This window comes from Gracilinanus agilis, chromosome 3 (genome assembly GCF_016433145.1).
Source record: "Gracilinanus agilis isolate LMUSP501 chromosome 3, AgileGrace, whole genome shotgun sequence".
Classification (NCBI taxonomy): domain Eukaryota; kingdom Metazoa; phylum Chordata; class Mammalia; order Didelphimorphia; family Didelphidae; genus Gracilinanus; species Gracilinanus agilis.
Window position 1 is genome coordinate 524,559,877 of NC_058132.1, and position 20,570 is coordinate 524,580,446.

The 20,570-nt window shown below is 39.0% G+C and overlaps 1 pseudogene; it reads right to left on the reverse strand.

Annotated features, from left to right (window-relative positions):
- Positions 1 to 19,366, reverse strand: part of LOC123241806 — a 110,056-nt pseudogene extending 90,690 nt beyond the window's left edge.
- Positions 19,367 to 20,570: the final 1,204 nt, after the last annotated feature.

Sequence of the window (20,570 nt, forward strand, 5' to 3'; positions counted from 1 at the left end):
TCCCTCTTCTTCTAATTTGTTTATAGTTTCTCCCTTTATACCTAAGTCATACATTCATTTTGATCTTATCTTGATAAATGGTATAAGATAATGGTCTATATCTAGTTTCTCCCCAAACTGCTTTCTAGTTTTCCCAACAGTTTTTACCAAATAGTGAATTCTTATTTAAAAAAATTTTGGATCTTTACCTTTGTCAAACACAAAGTAACTATAATCTTTTACAACTATTTGTTATATGTCTATTCTCTTACACTGATCTACTTTTACATTTCTTAGCCAATACCAGATAGTTTTGATAATTACCCCTTTACAATATAGTTTGAAACCTCCTCACACCTAGCAGATTGGCCAATATGACAGTAAAGGAAAATAATAAATGTTGGAGGGGATATGACAAATCTGGGATACTAATGAATTGCTGGTGGAGTTGTGAAATGATCCAACCATTCTGGAAGATAATTTGGAATTATACCCAAAGGACTTTAAAAGATTGCATGCCCTTTGATATAGCTATACCACTACTGGGTTTGTATCCCAAAGAGACAAAAAAAAAAGTTTGTACAAAAACATTTATAGCTGGGCTTTTTGTCGTGACAAAAAATTGGAAAATGAAGAGGTGTTCCTCAAGTAGGGAATGATTGATGTAAAAATTTGTGGTATATGATGGTGATGGAATACTATTGTGCTATAAGGAATGATGAACTGCTTGATTTCTATATGAGCTGGAACGACCTCCATGAACTGGTGCAGAGTGAAATGAGCAGAAACAGGAGAACATTTTACAAAAAAAGTGAAATATGAAACAATCAAATGTAATAGACTCTGCTACTAATAGCAATGCTATGATCAAGAATAATCCTGTGGAACTTATGAAAAAGAATGCTATCCACATATAGAGAAAGAACTATGGGAGTAGAAATGCAGAAGATTTAACATTTGGTTATAGGAGTATATGACTTGGGGTTGTGGTATTTAAAAGATTGCTCTATTATAAATATGAATGTTAAAGAAATAGATTTTGAATAATAAGACATGTATAAACCAGTGGAATTGCTTGTCAGCTCTGGGATGGGAGGAAGGAAGAAGGGGAGGGAGAGAACATGAATCATGTAACCATAGAAAAATATTCTTTAAAAAATAAATAAAATTATGTGAAAAAATATATAGTTTAAAATCTGGTATTGCTAGACCTCCTTCTTTAATATTTTTTATTATTTCCTTTGATATTATTTATCTTTTTTAATGTATTTTGTTATTGTTTCTACTTTAATAATGATTTTTGGTGATTTAATTAGAATGGCATTTAATAAGAAAATTAGTTTAGCTAAGATTGTCATTTTACTTATATTGGCTCTGCCCACTCCTGTCTACAATTTTTTCTGGAATTTGGTTTTCACTTTTCCTTTTTCCTTTTTTTAAGAAAGCAAGTATTATATATATGTGTGTGTGTGTGTATATATATATATACATTTATGTATATATATATTTGGCAACATTGTTTTCCTGCTTCGATACCAAAAGAAAAAAGAAAAACAAACTCTTATGAGAAATAATTATAGTAAAGCAAAACAAATCTATAAATTGGTCCTATCTGAAAATGTATGTTTCATTCTGTACCTAGAATCTATCAACTCTTTGTCAGGAGGTAAGTATCATGCTTCATAGTCAGTCCTCTGGAGTTGTGGTCAGTCACTAAGTTGGTCAAAGTTCTTAAATCTTTCAAAAAAATTTTTTTTAATTGTAGGATGCTGAAGTCCAGGGAAATCAAATGACTGGCCTGAACTTCTTAATGGCAGAGTCATGGTTGATTGCCAGTCTAGTACAGTTTTGCTCCTCAAAACCAGAGTCATATGTAGAGTGGTACAAATAAAGTTTTGCCTGAGGGTGTTGAATTTAGAGGCATTGTAAACATGGGGTAGTTCTTCAAATGCACAGAGTATAGCTTACAGTGATGGGCAACCTTTTGAGCTTGGTGTGTCAAAATTCACCAAAAAAAAACAAGCATAACTCGGGTGGTGTGTCACTTCAAGAAAAAAAAAACCTATAACTTTGTGATATTTATAGTTTAAATAACAAAAATGCATAATTGTAATATATAACTGTATTTAATAAACCAAAATAGGTAAATTAATATAAGTAGAATTGTCATCTATAGTGCACAGAGTGTCTACACTACACTACAGCAAATGTTTCATCCTCAGCATGTGGCCCCATACTTCTCTGTATGCTGTTGCATGCGGCCTCATGTCATCGAAAATCACTCTGTGTGTCAGTGCTGACATGTGTGTCATGGGTTTGCCATCACTGGTTTAGCACCTATTTAGCAAGAAGAATTTTTAAAAATATATAAGGGAACTATGGGAAAATATTCAAAATTTAAAATTTAAAAAATTTAAATATATATGTATATATATAAGGGGGGGCAGCTAGATGACTCAGTGGATTGAGAGCCAGGCTCAGAGTCAGGAGGTCCTGAGTTCAAATCTTGTCTCAAACACTCCCTAGCTGTGTGACCCTGGGCAAGTCACTTGACCCCCATTGCCTAGCCCTTACCACTCTTCTGCCTTAGAACCAATACACAGTATTGATTCTAAGACAGAAGGTAAGGGTTTAAATATATATATAATGGGTATGTTGGGTGGCCAATCATATCACAGTGCCTTACATCTCAAACTAGTTGATCTATTCAATGACTTCTCAGATTCTCTTCCTCTGAGCTGTTCCTCTGTGTGAAAATGGATTCAACAGCAACTTACATTTTCATAGGTCTACAATCTGTACTTTCACACACCCCTCCTCCCTCTTTCTGATTCATACTCTAATTCCTCTTTGCAAAATACTTCCACTAAATACAACAGCAACAACAACCCCCCCAAAAAAACCACCTCAAAGTATTCTAGTATAAATTCTGGTTATTATCCAATTCCCATTTTCTATCTACTATTAGATGAACTATCTTTGTCCCATGAATTTGAGCATGGTGTCCATATCTTTCATTATACTGCATTTGTCACTTTTTAAAAGTAACTATTTTAAAATTTTGAGTCAGAGTAGCTGTGACTCTTTACTTCAGCAATAAATTACTCCATATGAAAGGGCAGCAACTTAAAGAGGCAGTTTATTACATTCATAATGATGTTGCTATTGTATAAATTATTCTTCTGATTCTACTTACTTCCTTCTGTATCATTTCACACGAATCTTCCCAGGTTTCTAAGGATTTATCTCTTTCATCCTTTCTTAAAGTATAATATTCCATTCCAAACTATAATTTTTCAGCTATTACCCAATTATCACCTTTGTATTCCATTCTTTACTACAACAAAAAGAATTACTTTACACTATTTTTACAGGACCATACCGTGTGTTTATGTTCATCCTTAGAGGTCACTAGGCAGTGTAATGGATAGAGCACTAGATTTAGAGAGAAGACCTGGGCTCAAATCCCATTTCAGACATTTACTGTGTGATCCATCTGAAAAAGAGAAGAATAGTATTTACTTTACAGGGTACACTATAAATTAATATATCACAACCTCAATGGGGCCTTCATTGCTTCTAGATAATCCTTCTGTACCTCCCTTATTGGCTCACTATTCCATTCTCCACAGCAGCTCTTCTTAATACTTTCATCCCTCCTCGAACCTCTATGACTTCCCCTCCCCCCACCTTCTCAGCTGGGAAAGTAAAGCCATATGCTGTGAATTCTTTCTTCATCATCTCATATCACTGAGAGATCCCATGCCACATCTCCTTCACCCTGACTCACAGAAAGAGGTAGTCCTTCTTGTCAAGGTAAATCCCTTTATATGCACAATCAATCCCATTTCATTCCATCTTCTCCAACAGAATTCTCCCTGTCATCTCCACTCTCTCACTTATCTTCAATCTCTCCCTCTCTACTGGGTCCCTCTCTGCTGACTACAAACATACTCATATCTCTCCCATCCTCAAAAAAAAAAACTTTCATAAAATTCTTCTATCCCTGCCAACTATCATTCTATATCTCTTCTGCCTTTTGTGGCTAAACTCCTTGACAGAGGTCATCTACAAAAGGTACCTCTACTTTTTCTTGTTTTATTCTCTTTTAATCCCCCCTACAATCCAACAACTAACCTTAGCATTCCAATAAAACTGCTCTCTATCAAATTACCATTGATCTATTAATTGCCAATTCCAATAGCTTTTTCTCAAGAATCCTCATTCTTCTTGACCTCTTTGCAGCTTCAGATACTGTTGGTCACTGTTTTCTCCATATTCTCTTTTCTCTAGGTTTTTAGGATATCATTCTCTCCTGGTTCTCCTCCTACCAATATGACTGCTCCTCAGTCTCCTTTGCTGTATCCTCATCTATGCTCTCTAACCATTGGTGTCCTGAAATTCTCTTATTCCTTTATACTATATCACCTGGTGAACTCATTAGCTCCAATGAATTTGATTATCATTTTTAGGCTGAAGATACTCAGATTTACCTTTACTGCTCCATTCTCTCTGCTGACCTCCAGATTCTCACACTTCCAACTTCAATTGTTTTTCTTTGCGTCTTTAGAATTTTGTTCTTGATAATTTCTTCTGGGCAGATTTCCTCTTCAGAATTTTAGTCCATGTCATCATACTTATACCTTCTATGAACACTTTGAAATATATCTATACAATATTTCAACACTTTGAAATTTGTTTTCCCAGGACCTCAGGGGCATGTTGTAAAACAAACCCTGGCCTCAAATGTCTGTGCATAAATGGTCAAAATTTAGACAATAAGCAAGAGGAAATAGAAGTCCTGACATCAAGGAGACAAATTTGTCCTTCATATATATCATTGAGACTTGGGGATGTGGTAAATCCATAGATAGAATATGGTTCTGGAAGAATATACATTAATCCAAAGAAACAGAGTGGGTAAAAAAAGGAGTCACTGTAATATGTAGCTTTGTGCATTTGAGAAAGTTTATTCATGTGAAAGAATCCAGGGAACTAAAGGAGGGAAGCAGAGCAGAGAGCACTTGAGTAAAGGTCAATGGAAGGAGAAAAATAAGTTGACTTTGTTCCTGGAAGGTATTAAAATACCTGAACAGAAAGAGAAAACAAATGAGGCATTTGTGAAACATATCATAAGCCTGCCACTTTGCATGTAAGATAGTGGTAAAAGGTGACTTCAATTATCAAGCTTGAGTTATCTCTTGTAAATTTTAATATAATTTTTAAAATTGATAAACGTTAGGGGGCCAGCTGAGTGGCTCAGTGGATTGAGAGCCAGGCCTACAGATGGGAGGTCTTAGGTTCAAATCTGACCTCAGATACTTTCTAGCTGTGTGACCCTGGGCAAGTCACTTAACCCCCATTGCCTAGCCCTTACAGCTCTTTAGCCTTAGAGCCAATACACAGTATTGACTCCAAGATGGAAGGTAAAGGTTTTTAAAAAATTTGATAAATAGCCCCCATTTTCCCTAGAGAGTCAACCCCTCTAATCATGACTTTAAAAATAACAAACTATAGCAAGACTAACAAGAATATTTTTTAAAGTCTGATGGTATCTACAGTGTTTGACATCCATAGTTCTCCACTTCTGCAAAGAAGAAGGTATTTTCTCATATCTCTTCTTGAGGACCATTCTTGGTTACTATATTTTTCTTCATTTTTTTCTTTTTAGAAGCATTTTTCATCTTTCCTTCTCACTGCCCCCACAACAGAACAATAAAACAAAACCCTCAGAATAGTCCAGAAAAAAAAAAAACAAATTCCAAAATTGGAAACAGCCAAATATGCATGCTGGTCCATCTCATTTCTGGCAGGATATAGGTGTTGTGATTTACCAAAGTTTAGAGGTCTTCTTAGTTTCCTCTGAAAGTGTTCATTTTGTCATTTCTGTTGGCATTATGATATTCTTTTGCATTCATATAGTGTTATTGGCTTAGCTATTCCCCAATAAGTGGGCACCTCTTTCATTTCCAATTTTTGACTACTCTACAGAAAATTGCTTTAAGTATTTACATATAAATCCTTTTCTTTTTTCTCTGATTTTTTTTTGGGGGGGGGAATCTACTTTGAGCTACTTTGATCAAGTTTTGGTATGGCTGGATAAAAAGTTTAGTAATAGTTTAGTAACATTAGATGCATACTTCCAAATTGTTTTTGAGAATAACTAGGTAAATTCATACCTCAACAGAGCACTTATGTCTATTTTTCTGGTCTCTCTAACAATAGCCATCTTCCTTCTTTGTCATCTTTGCCAGTTTGACAAGCATGAAGTAGAACCTTAAAATAGTTTTAATTTGCATTTCTCTAATTATTAATGATCCAGATCATTTTTCCATATAGTTTTATTTTTTCCTTGAAAACTGACTATTTGTATTCTTTGACTACTTATATCTATTGGGAAATAATCGAAGCTATTATTTTAAGCCTGAAATCTAAAATGTCTACTCATTTAAAAAGAAAAAGGAAAAAGAAAGTTTATCTTAATGTTTACCTGGAAATATTATTGGCAACTGGTTGATATATAGTAACATTAAACAAATTAGTAAGCTATATTATCACTATTCTATTTCTAATATAATTTGATTTGCATATCTACCACTGCCTGGCACATTATAAATGTGGAATAAATGCCAGTTGATTGATGGTTGGTATCTCTACATGTTCATGAACTTTTGAAGTCCCACAATCTAATTATAGTTATCATTCCATTTTTTCCTATGATTTGCAATCTCAAATCCTGTTTTTGTTCTAACTGTGACCATCAATCCTTCTACCCTAAAAGCTTATTCCCCAGCCTATCACTCCTCTACTTGCTATATTCGCCTTCCCTCCCTATCTGAAACCTACTTCAACTCTATACTATCTCCTACTCTAAAATCCTTTTGCCATATTGTCCTTTTCACCAATCATGCCTTGTCAATCTGAAACCATGGATCATAACCTCCATTTCTATTCATGTCCTGCTGAATATAATTGAAAGAAATCATAAAGCCATGATGACTTGTCCACTATAAATTTATGCCAACTAATTTTAACTAAGCCCTTTCTAGAGTAAGGAAATCATTCTAATCCTCCTTACTCCATTCACTACTCCACTCTCCACATCAACTCTTCCAAATCTTCTCATTTCTCCTCAAGCCTGCTTCAGTACCCCTTCTTCCTATTTGCTGGGCTGAGGATCTTATCTAATACATCACCAAAACAAACAAACAAACAAACAAACAAAAAACCTGAGGCTATTCCCGGTGAGTTCCCTCTGTTCCCTCATCCTTGATCACATCACTGTAGCAATGGAACACTCTTATCCTCATATCCAATTCTTGGTTTTTCTGGCTCAGCCGATATACTTTTTGCAGGTCACCTTCCTCAGAGGCCACCAATGCTGGCATCTTCTGTTCTGAGATTACTTCCCACCTACTCTCTATGTATCTGATATATACCTAATTATTTACATGCCATCTTCCCCATTAGAATATGAGCTCTTTAAGGGCAGGGACTATTTTTTTTGCCTTCATTTAAAATCCTAGACATTTAGATAGTGCCTTTCCCAAAGTACTTGATAAATGTTTATTGACTGGCTAGTTTATTGCTAATACAGCAAGATGGTTTTTATTGAGCTTAGAAAAGGACCCATCAGAGTATGGTGAAATTATAGTACAGACAAATTGACAGGGACAAAAAGGTGAAATGAATCTCCAAATTTGATATCTTTAACTAAGCAGAATAAATTTATGACTAAATTCATTATTTCTTCAAGTTGTGAATTCTCTTAAGCACATATATATTAATTTATATTCTGAAAACTTTTGATTAAAGAACTCAGAACTTTGACTTAATTTTAACTTTAACCTGTTCAAGCAATATTTCCAAAAAGTAAAAATTTAAAAACTCTTCTTTTCTCTTCTCTCTGTCTCTCTCTGTCTCTGTCTCTGTCTCTGTCTCTCTCTGTCTCTCTCTCTGTCTCTCTCTCTGTCTCTCTGTCTCTCTCTCTGTCTCTCTCTCTCTCTCTCTCTCTCTCACACACACACACACACACACACACACACACACACACACACACACACACCCTCTTTTGGCTGCCAAGAAACATGAAAAATTTTATATAAAGAATCAGTTGGGGGGAGCTACAAAGTAATGGTCTAGAAACAAAATGCCACCTTATTTCCCAGTTCTATTGTATTTTCATATTAATGTAACACCTTGCACTTACTTTCACCAGACATTTCAAATAAAGAATAGTTTTTTTAAAACTTGCCTGACTGGATTTCAAAACAAAATCCAAAACTTGAGATCTTAAAATCCTTTTCAACTCAAGGTCTTGGAGGTGGAGAGAAGTCATAGGGAAAGCAGACAGTTCTGAGTGACCACAGGAGGTAAATGGAAAGAGGGAGAGAAAGGAGAGAAAAGGAAATCTATGAAAAGGAAACATTTTAATCCTAGAGTCATATTGCTGACCACTTGAACTTGGTGAATTCTTGCAAAACCTAAGACCTGGTACTTTAGGGTGGAAGAAAGGCTGAAAACTAATAAATGAAAAGCAATGAGAAGCACTCTTTGAGGTAATTTTCCCTCCAATGTTCTTGCTTTCCTAGTAGAAGTAGCAACAGTAGTATTAGCATTGTATCATGTATATCATTCTAAAATAAGTGGTTTTTCTGTTGCCATTTGACAAAAAGCAAACCAAAACTTTATCTTCCATCAATCCAACAGTACCAACACCTCAGGTGCAAGAATTTCATCCTCTTTTATGCATTTGTATTATTTCTTAGACATCTTCCTCTGTTTAGCTTCTCCAACTCAGGAAAAACAAGCTGTTCGCTTAAAGAAAAACCACATTATAAAGGGAATTAATCAATGTTGATATTTTTTACAACATTCTTTAAAAACTGGAAAACATTCTTTTAAATATTCAAAACAACTTAAATAATTACCCTTTACACCTGTAGGCACAAAGCAGTAGTTACCATCATCCACAGTGTAAATCAATCTCCAAGGCAGTAAGGATGAACAAGAAATTTGGAAGCTGAGATGGAGACCCCCACGGTAAGTAAAGATCATAGACTTAGATAGGAAGGCACCTTAGGATTCATCTAGTGACCGGATTCGAGTACAATCCCCCCATTTTATAGATAAGGAAACAAACTCCGAGAAGGATCTGCCTTAAAGGGTCATACACATAGAAGAGCTGAGATTTGAACCTAGATTGTTTCTCCAAATCCAGCACTTTTCTGTCAACCAGTTGCCTTATCACTACCTGGAGTCTGTAACATTATCCCCTGGAAGTGAAGACAAAGCTGAGTGGATGGTTTCAAATCGTGGGCTAAAGTCCTAAGGGACGTGTTTGGGAAAGAGAAAGTTTATTGCCCCAGCTAGGTTACTGGACAAGCAACCCACGCCCAAGGTTACCAGTGAAGCACTTGTTGCCCCCAGGGAGCTGGAAGCTAGCTAAAAGAAAAACCAAGTTCTTTCTCTTCAGTGCGTCAAGGGTTAAAAGTGTATTTAGGGCATCGGATGAAAGAGAAAACAAAACAAAACAATTAAAATGTGGGCTAAAGGGGCGAGGTTAGAAAGATGAGTTAGGGGAAAGAGGCCTGTTGTTTCTGAGAGGTTAGGCAGTAGCTGGTAAGAGGAGTAGGGGCAAAAAAGTGTGCGTGTGGGTCTGTGTGTTGGGGGAAGAGTACTGGTTGTAGAACAATGAGGATGGGGAAGAAAGGGACACCATCTAGGCTGTGCCCTCTACCTCCAGCAATTCCCGTTTGAAGCCAAGGGAAGGTGTAGTTCCAGACTCATCTAGCTGAAGCCGTTCCTTCTCCCTCCTCATCACTAGTTTTCTCCAAGAAGGAAATTTCTTTCACCCAGGGGAAATTAATAATCACTGGGAGAGTAATGGAGAGGTGGGAAAGAGCATACTCCTTCACCTGTCCTCTTTTGCCAAATCGAGTGGGCAGGTGCCACCGCCTCTTTCTTACAGACACACACAACAGGAGTTCGGAGGGTGTTTGTATGTGCGTGCGCCAGTAGACGCGTGGGCGCGTTGCTGGTGCGTAGTGCTGACGTTCGCAGAGTAAAGCTGGGGCTGCGTTGAGGTGTGGCGGGTGCGTGAGGTCTTGATTGAGGCCGAGTCTTAGGCTCTTTGGAGAGTTTGTGGCTCCTGCTCTTGAATCTTTCACTTGCCCCAAACTCTAGGTCCGAAGGCTTGTGAACTTGTTTCAAGCCACTTCCTTTCCCTGAAAGCTGAGGAGCTTGTGCCTAGGGGCAGAAACTGGGGTGTCAGTCCGCAGAGCGAGGATGTAAGGTTAAGGTCTATCTAAGCTCATCTGGAAGCAATGTTGTTGCTCAGGGACCCCGGTTTCGTGAGGAAGTGGGATGGGCAGAGGAAAGGGTCTGAAAAGCGAGAGGCCGAAAGAAGCCTAGGAGGCAGAAGACAAACACCTGCTCTAAGCCCACTTTGACCCCAAGGCGATCGGTCATGCAGCTACCTCCCCTTCGAGCATGATCTCGTGTCCTGTGGCTCAGCCGGAAGCTCCCACCCGTGTGGTCCCCAAGGGGGGTAACGCTTGGCCCAGTGCACTGCGGGAGCTGCAGCCCGCTGCCCCAACTTGCCACTTGGTCAAAGGACGTCTGAAGGCGCCCTCGAAACCCCAGGTAAAGGGACATCAGAAATTGCCCTGAAAGAAGGGAAAGGGGCACTAGATTTGTTTTGGAATAGGTAGAAAGAAAGAATTCTTTTCTATCTTCCTCGTTGCCAGAGTTGAAACCTTTCAAGAAACCCGATGTCTGTAGGCAAGAAGGAGCTGTCGGGCTAGGATAGAAAAGCAGGAGATACACACACACACACACACACACACACACACACACACACACACACACACACACACACACACTCAACTTTCCTCCCATCGCTGCCAAACCTTAGTATTCCGCGCATGCAGTTTTCAACAACTTGCTTGACACAATAACAAAGACATTTAAATGCCAGGACGCAGATTTCACTTTTTAACCTGCTGAGAGGAGCTACTTTCAAAGCTTCCCCACCGCGAGTAAACTGACAAAAAATATGGGGTGCACTTATAAATTAAACACCTTATCCTCCAGCAAAATTGCGTTAATCAGGTTTCTAAGGCAATAGCCATCTCTGTCTTTTCCCATTCACCCAAATAATGCCCCAAGAAGGAACCCCAGAGCACAAGAGAAAGAGGGAGGTGTGTGTGGGGGAGACGAGGAGAATCATACCCATTGCTAGTAAAATCATCTTAAATCAATAGAGCACCACTTGAACTTGAGTTTCCATTGTTTCACTGAATCATCAATGTTTTTAATTAAACAGAGCTACCCTTCCTGTTAAAACATTACATAAAAGGGTTAGGTTTCTACTTTTGTTGAGGCAGCTGGCGTTTGTTGGCTGTTGTGTTTGGGCAACAGACTGTTCAGTAGAAGCGAGAAATAGCTCAACGCGCTCTTAATAGACCTATTTCAACAATGCACCTTGAAAAGGAATACATTGTGTTATTGTGTTAGTTTGCTACAAACCTATTAAAAGAAAAATAGCATCCATCAGGTCGAACAAAACGCATTTGTATTGTACATACTTATCTTCTTCAAATACACTTCTTGGCACAATGTCCAAAATCCAACTAGATCATCAAGAGCTGGGGAGAAGAATATGTACCAGATAGGTAATGATCTCCAGGCTAAAAATAATAATATCTGGAGGGAGAACCAGACGGGAATAGTTACTTTTTGTTTGTTTGTCAGTGAGGACCTCAAGCAGTCGATTCCTGAACAAAATATTCTGCGGAAACATGGGACTCCTGGGAAACGTTAGGACTTTTTTTTTTTTTTAAGCTTATGTGGGAAGAATGATTCGTGTCCCGAATTTGGATCGAATCTGGTACATTTTTCGATAGTAGTTTGATATAGTGAAGTATTCACCTCAAAAGAAAAGATTTTTCCAAAACATAATTAAACGTCAAATGCAGCTCTATTCTTTAGGGAAGTGCCTTAAACAAACAAATCGAAAGCAAGAGTCTGGGCCAAGGCGTTAGGGAGCAAAGCTGCCTGAGAGTCGGAATGGAAGCGCTTATTAAATTGACTTGCTTAAAAACGATTTCGTGAACTTCTTTTATTCAATTTCATCCGCATTCGAAAGGACTGGAATTAAGCTCCGTGCAAAGCAACAAGCGACTTTTCCGCTATTCGGAGGCCTATTACCACATTTCAGGGAAGAGTTGCCACTTGGACTCCAAACCTGGGAGAAAACATAGTTGCAAATTATAAGGCTAATTGAACCCTGAGTTCGGCTTGCGCAGGAAGGATACCCAAAGCATCATCTGTCAGAGTGCAGTATCTCTCTTTACATGCCAGGCAAAAGATCCAGAATTGAGTTTTTACCCTCGTTATCTCCCATTTAGCAGTATTTGCTTTGGAAGTGAAAGATTTTTAGATCCCCACGAGAAATGGTTGAATGGTTACAAGTTCACACAAATGACCAGGGGAAAGAAGTTATACAAATTATAATAAAATCTGGCAGCAGATGTCTATGTTCAGGATATTTTAAAAAAATGTTGCCTTAAATTATTTCCGACCAGTCTTTAATTGGGAGTTATTACAAAATGACATGTAAACCATTTTCAGAAACACAAATATCATGGAAACTGAGGGGAGTCATGATAATAATTTGGCTTTAGCAACAAAATGCAGCACTACCATCCAAAGTGTACCTTTAGACATTTCAAGCAGAAGAAAGTTGATTTGAGTGCTCTGATATTATCTTCTCTTGTGGCTTATGAGTGTTGGGGAAGACGGGGAGCGAGGGGGCTTCTGATTTTAAAATTGTAAACATTTTTATCGGCAATATCTTTCCACGTTTACATAGGATTCACTGCTTTTTTTTTTTTAAGAGCCAAAATGACATTTAAAAAGCCAAAACTGCAAATGGTCAAGTTTGTTCTTCAAAACTGTACAAGTTCAAACAGGGAAACAAATCAGAATGAAGTTTTTCAGTGTTAAAAAGAAGGTACCAAAGATTAGCGAAAGGACAAATCTATAGAGTCAATAGATAAAATTATGTTACTGTTGTTTTTATAAAAGCCTCTTACTTTCTTCCAAAACTTAAAAAAAAAAAAAAAAAAGTTCAAGTTTCCATGAGGGAAGTTAGTTAACTTCACTGAGGAGGAAATGTTCGATCTTTCATAAGTAAGAATTGTTCAAATAAACAAGGAGTCTCTAACGGAATCATTGGAAAATCCATAGAAAAAGAAATCTATTTTTGTGGCAGACTGTAATCTGATTCCTTGTTTTGCACTTGAGTTTGAAAATTCTTGATTCTGAACTCCTGAAAGAAATACAAGAAAACTTGCTGAAAGCTGAATACTTCCATTAGTTTTGAAGGATTGAGAGAATAAGAGAAAAAAAGCTAAAAAACTAAAAAAAAGTGTAAACTTTTTTTGGTTTCGGCAATTTAAGAAATACATAGATCATAGGTGATAGAACACGACTTCCCCACCCCCACCTCCCATCTCCGTAAAGCCACCCCTGGTTTGTTCATCCATTACTTCCAGGATCTAGAACCAACAGTTTTAATCGACTAAATTACAAAAATCTTTCTGGCCCCTGACCATCAGAAACATATAATTTAGAATGTTCTTAAAAGGCATTTTTTTCAGAAGTATGCATCCCTATTCAGGTTTCTTAGTCTGCCTTCACAGGAAAATGATTATCTTTTGGGTTTTCTTTTGATTTCTCTTTTAGTCCAGAAGTATGTGAAGTAACAAAGGTTAATAAGTTTGAAAACATCTATACTCCTCGAGATGATTTAAATGCCACTCTCTAGTGTTGTGTCTGAAGAATTGGTGACTGAGACGGGAGCACGCAGCGCCAGACGTGAGGACAGAGTCCACCTCCGGGCAAGAGACATCAGGGGGAAAAGAGCAAGCTTCAAAAGTTTATTAAAAACAGCCCAACAGTTTTTCCTCCGTTAAAAAAAAAATGGTGTCGTTTGAAAGGCTAAGAGTAAATTAGCTTCAAGAGAAAAGAGATAGATACAGTCTACGGTCTCTTTAATATACAAGTAGCTAGAAACACACCGAGGAAAGCAAGCTTTCCTAGTGCATTAAGCAGTTAGTCATCCTGGAATGCTTTTAAAACCTTACACGTTACAGGTCTTAAGTGCTTCAGAAGTGGAACCAGCGATTCTAACTTGTAACTTTTCACCTTTTTCAGGAGGCAGAAAGAAAACACTTATACACACCCAGAGGAAGCAACCGCAAGGCTGGGAAAAGGTGTCTTGTTTCTGAATAATGAGATATGTCGCGAATCATTTTACCTTCCATTTGGCAAATTCTTCCAAATTTCTCTCCCTCCCCCCTTTGAGTTGCGTTCTGGAGGACTTAATAAAGTAACTAAATAGACAGAACCGGGAGTGGGGTGGGGTATGGGCAAGGGAGGCATGGAAGCGAACAGAAGACATTGATTTAACTACCGCTATTTCCTCAGTCCTGTGGCTTCTTTCGTTGCTATAACCTCAGAGTAATATCTAAAAGTAAATCACAGGAATCTAAAATATGAAGACATAGGGATTCATAGCCTACGTGTTTCAATATCGTAATGGAAAGTTTCAGGTTCCAAGATTTCATTTCAAGAAAGCTAGTAGCGGAGGGACAGGGAGAGCTGGGGTTCATGAGAAGAAGTAATGATGCATTTGTTTTTCTTGTAGGTCTGTGTTTAGTTTTAATTTTCCTGTATTTTAAAATAAATATATTGACTGAAGCATGTTTGATCTCTGCTAGAAGGAAGTAGACATTGTAAAGGAATGTGCAGTGGTTTGGGTATGAAAATGGAGTTGTGACTCACAGCTGCAGGCAGAAAAAAAAAGGCGTTGTAGTGTCAGCCAGAGGTGTTCAGTCTAATAATTCACGCTGTAAACTGTATCCCCTAAAATTACTTACATAATAAATCATCCTGCGAATAAAAAAAAAAAAAGTTTGGTCTGAAAAGTGTGAGTGAAACAGGGGTCTTTAAGGGACTTATCTGCTTGAATCTGTTTGCAGTGATGTGAATTATGGGCTTATTTTGCCCAACCTTTTATGTATTCGAATAATATTGGAAATTATTCTAACACAACTGATTTCCCCCCCTGCGGTTTCAACACATTTCTGTGTAGTCTGTCGAAGAACCTGGCTCACGTATAGTTTCCCCTCCACCCCCACCCCTTCCCTCCACCTTACATTGGTTACAGCTCAAATCGATTTACCGGATTTACAGTTCATTTATATAGTTCCAAAAGAAACCTCAACCTTGGGATTACTTTATTTATTAAAAATTAAATTGGTTATTAGCTAAACAGTCTTAAGCATAAAAAAAAGAGTAAAAACACAAGTTTTCCTGAAAATTCCCTTCTCCTCCTGTTTCATATTTCGGTGTTTCTTTGAAGACATAGAGGTAAAGACTAAATTAATATTAAATGATTAATTACCTAGCGATTGAATTAATTGTGATTTTGAAAGTCATGGACTAGTGTCTGCAAACCAAGCCCCAATAGCCTCCCAAGTGTTAAGACACTAGAATGCCTTTGAACAAAAATCATTCCTTTATATTTCAGCCTGGAGTTGATCGGCCGTCAGTCCAGGGCAGAGAGAGAAAAGATGCAATCGTCTGGAGGATATTTAAAGCCCAAGGACAAGAAGAAGCCGATTAAACAATGCTTGTGAGGAAATGGTAAAGTTGAATCCCGGCTGCCACACTGAAACTATTTATTTTATGGGATCTTCTGCATGGCCAGAATGAGTGTGTGCAGCTAAGGTGGCATGCTGGGAGCTGTGGTAGTGAAATATACTGAGGCGATGGTGGGCTCTCCGAAGTTACACAGACTCCAGGAGGGGAAGTGGGGGGGGGAGGGGGAGGGGAGGAGATCAAGTTGATACTGACCTCTTTCGCCAGGATATTTCAAATGAATATAGAAGGTGGAGGAGGAGATTGCTTGGTAATGGGGAGGTGGGCTTCGGAAGAAAAGGAGGGGAGAAGAGGAAAAAATTGACCCCACGGTAGTTTGCAATAAATGTTTACGGGAAAGGAAGTCAACACCAATTAAAATCCGAACCCCACTTTCATTAGTATTCATGACATAGTATCTAGCTTTTATGTTTATCTTTCTCCACGGATCAATATCGGAGCAGCATGGGCCTGGAATGAGCAGAAATCTGGCCACTGCATGCAGCTGACCTTTCGCTCTCTCCCTACAGGTCAGATCATCTTCATAAGTATCACCACCTAATGCAGAGCTAGCAATCACTCTCATTAAAACTGTTATTGAAACTGCTAACCAGGACTGAGGGGTGAAGGAGAAGAGGAAAGAAATAAAAGGAAATGTGAGATGGTAAGAGCAATGTTGACATTCTACCCAAGGAGCTTCAGAATACTCCCAAACTTTTAGCAGATAAAAGCCATTTAAAGCCAGCAACTCTGAGCTTTAGATGAAAAAGTAAACAAATATATATATATATATTAAGAATGAGGAGGGGGGAAAACCACAAAATAAATCCCTGTATGCAATAGAGGATTCCAAAGAACCAAAAGGAGGGGCAGACTTGGGGGGGGGCAGAACTCAAAGCCTAGGCAGCAAGGGGGGCTAAGTATAGAGGCAGACCCCCATTATGGGTAGAAAAGGTATTGGGGATTGGGTTGGAGAGAGAAAAAAAAGAAAAGAGAGGGTGCCATTCCCACCCCCTGCCCCCCATCCCTACATGCACAAAAGAAAGTGACCACCCAGGCTAGGGTAGAGTAAATCTTCTTCAGGCCTTTGGCCTATGCCTGAGGCCAAAATAAGGGTCTAAATAATATATAGTAGATGTATGTACAATAGAATCGCCTAATAATCTTCTCATGTCAGACTTTTGGGGGATCAGTATTGCTAAACTAATACTTCTGGCTGGGTAATGAGGGAAAAGAATAGAAACTTCAGGCCCTAGAAAATGATAGAAAGAGGGCAAAGGCTTATTCTCAAAGTTAACTGTGGAATAAATGCACCTAGTAATGGAGTATGTAGGAATCTGGGAGAGGAAATAGAGTTAGAGTGTCTTATTGAAGCTTCTTTCATCCTCAGTGGTACTGGTTCAGAAAACATGGATGCTAGTTCTGGTTTTACCATTTATAGGAAAGATTAGCCTCTCCAAGCCTCATATAATCATAGATCTAGAGCTTGAGGGAAAATCAGAGACCATCTAGTCCAATCTCTTAACTTTATTGATGGGGAAACTGAGGCACAGAAAAGACCAGGATCACATTAGTAGTAAATATTAGAATGGGAATTCGAATTCAGGTCCCTGGAATCTAGAACCATGTTCTTTCTACTATACCATGTTAACTCAGTTTCTTCATTTGTAAAATGAGGCCCAGGACCTTGTAAGAAAAGCACTCCATAAACCTTAAAATGTTACATAAATGTAAGGTGGAGATGCCACCAGTACAGTAGCAGTAATATTAAGTTGTTTTGTTCTTGATGTTAAATAGGTTAAGAAAGGACCTGGACAAGTGAGCAGAGTGAAAGGGTGCAGTTTTTCCAAACCTGTGGAGCCTAAACTCTGATCAAAAAAAAGTTAGTAACAAGAGAGGAAGGAATGTTCTGGTTATTGTTATTATTATGAGAAAGGAATCCCCACATACTTTTAAAAGTTCTGGGTGTGTGCTAAAAAAGCAAGATAGATCTCAAAGTCTAGGAACACTTTCTCCTCCTTCCTCAGAGTTGGATAACTTGGTCAGGGGCTAAAGGAGAGTTTGACTCTGGAGGGGTTCAGGACTAAATTTACCACCAGTCTCCACTCCTTTAAGAAGACTCCTTCCCCAATAACAAGGGTCCTGAGATGGACTGATATTTGCTCTGTGATTCTGGGGTTCCCATTTCTAAACTAGCTCTAAAGTGAAAGTGACAAAGGGAACCTCAGCTGCTACCACTGCAGATGCTGGCTTTGATATATGCCCTCCCAGGCATTTTTGCTCTTTTATACATTGCCATAGGCCTTTTTATAAGCATCTAAATGTTGATGAAATCCATCCTACCATTTCTCTGATCACGAAGGACTTTTTTAAAGGAGCCTCTAAATCAGCATATAAAACCTGAGGAACTTGGGCACCCATAGTGGGGAAGGAGTAGAGATGCTGCTGTGTTTACTAATTTTCATTTTCTGTTGAGGGTCTCCACTTCTGGGATCTAGGATTGAGTCTTACTCCTTCATCTGCAGATGGGAATGGGGAGATACTATGGAGGGGATGCAGAAGAATAGCAAGGGTTTCCACATAAGCCATCAGATTGGGGAGGAGCAAGGCAGAGGTAATGGAAAAGGCTTCAGGCCCCCCAAATGAACAAATGAGAAACTTCAAAGGGTATAGTGTTATGTTTAGCTTAGTTTAGAGAATAAAATGTTGGGTTCCACGGTCATCAATTCCTTCATTATCTTCTTCTTTCATATCATTGTGGGCAAACCCTGCCTGGAGATGCTGTGAGATCTGGGGGGAAAGGGCAGCTGGGGACTCCAGAAGAGTAAAGATAAGCAGGATTCCTAGAAGCCTCACAACCTTGACCATGAACACCAGGAAGAGTTCTATCTGACTCTGGCTGCCCTATTTATTTTTTATGGAACTTCTCGTAAAACTACGTTTAAATGGCCAAGTATTTTCTTTCTTTCTCCCTCTAACCCACCCTCAATAATTGTAGCACTACAAAAAGATTACACAAGGGCACCATGTTTTATGCACAACTATAGTCTTGAAATGACTGCACACCAGCACAGCGGTAGTGGTGGGGGTAGGGTGGAATGGAAAGGACAGCTCAGTATTTGAAGGTCTGGGCTTTCTTTTTCTGAATTAAACAATGCCTTTTGTCGCTGGAGAGGCTGGCATTTTACAGGACGACGTTAGGATAGGATACAGCTAAAAAGAGAAGATCGTTCACAGTGGTCTGCAAGAGTTATCTATCAAGTGGGAAAATGGGATCCAACTTAGGCTAGAGTTAACAATCAACAAATATTTATTGGGTGTCCATCCTGGACCTGGGAACCAGATTTTCAGTGCAATTTACCCAGTTATTGTCTCCGTTTAGGTAGCAATTTAACAAAAGGTTCAAATATTTAATGTGTTGGGGGTAATTATATCGAGACTTTCTCTCAATTTTATGTGAAATTCACTCCCGTGACTCCATTTCCATGCCTGTGACAGTATATTTGTATGTGCCTCTGTGTCTGTACGCTCCCGTGGGTCTCCGAGTGTGGAAAAGTATGAGTATGTACACTCGAGAGGCGAGATTGCGGAAGCTCTCCGCATTTTCTGCAGCTTTCGGGCAGTCCTGAAGTTCTGCCGGCTTGTCAGAAAGAGAATGGGGCTCTTTCTCCCAACTCATCCAGTAAGAGAGAAAGGCAGAGAGCTCAGGATAGCCAGGGGCATTTCTGGTCTTGTCCAGAATCTGCCCCTGGTTTGTTGCAGGCAATAAAAACATGGGAAGTCTGAAAACAGCAGCCTGAAAGGTAGACAAAAGGGGGAAGGGGGGGTAGGGAGGAGATGGATGAAAAATTACGGGAGATAAGAGTAGGTCTTCTGAGCTTCCAAGCGGAGAACCAGTCAATTCCTCTGACCCGTTTCCTTTCTCTTTCACCTTCTTCCCTCCTTCCCTCCTCAACCTTTCTCCTTATCTCCATTCAGCGTTCACAAAATACAAACATCTATCATTTGCGCATGAGGGTATATAAATGTTGTCCAGGGGGTTGGTGAAAATCGTCAATCCGGAAGCTATCCGAAATAGATTTCGGTTCTCATTTTTCTTCTTATTCTCCTTAGTAATGGTAATAGTATTGATAATAATAAAGCATATTCCAAGCAGCGCTTCAACTGTTTTCTGGTAAAGACAAGAGAGATAGGTCTGGGGAATTTTATTTTGGTTTGGAGAGACAAGAATGCAGAGAGGATGCTTTATGTTAGGCTCTGAGCTAGTGCAGTCAAATTGAAGTTCAAGTTCACTGCCAGTAAGCCCGGAGAGGTGGAGAGGGGGGCGGGAAAAGCCACTCTCTCGTCCACCGTAGTCTCCCTTTCCCCCCAGGCCATGAATGAAAAGGCAGCTTTGTTAACCAGCCTGGGAGGACCTGTTTCACTTTCCTGTATCTGGGGCTCTAAAATAATGGCAAATAAGAATTCAGTTCAGTCAGGGCAAGGATGGGTTCTCCCCAAAAATACCCTCCCCCTATTCATTCCTGTTTGGAGCCATCTCCTGTGTGTGTATGGTTATTTTAAAAGACTCGAACTTAAAATAGCAGTATTAAAAGAAATACAAGTCCCCCCCACCCCCAACAGTCTCTTCATCATAAGAGGAAGAGTAGAAGGGACTAAGGATAATCACCAGTCGATAGGTCCAAAACAAAACGCTAAGTTCTCGGTGTTGCTTTCCTTAAGAACGGGAAGCAAAACTGAGGGGAAGCTGGAAGCCTTTGTGTTGAGAAGCTTTGGCCAAAAGGTAACAGGGATCTGTCAGTACAAAAGGCCCAAGGCTCCTCTCTCATAGAACTCCCTCAGTTCCTTCGGCCCTCAATAGTGCTGGCCCACCTAAATCTGGG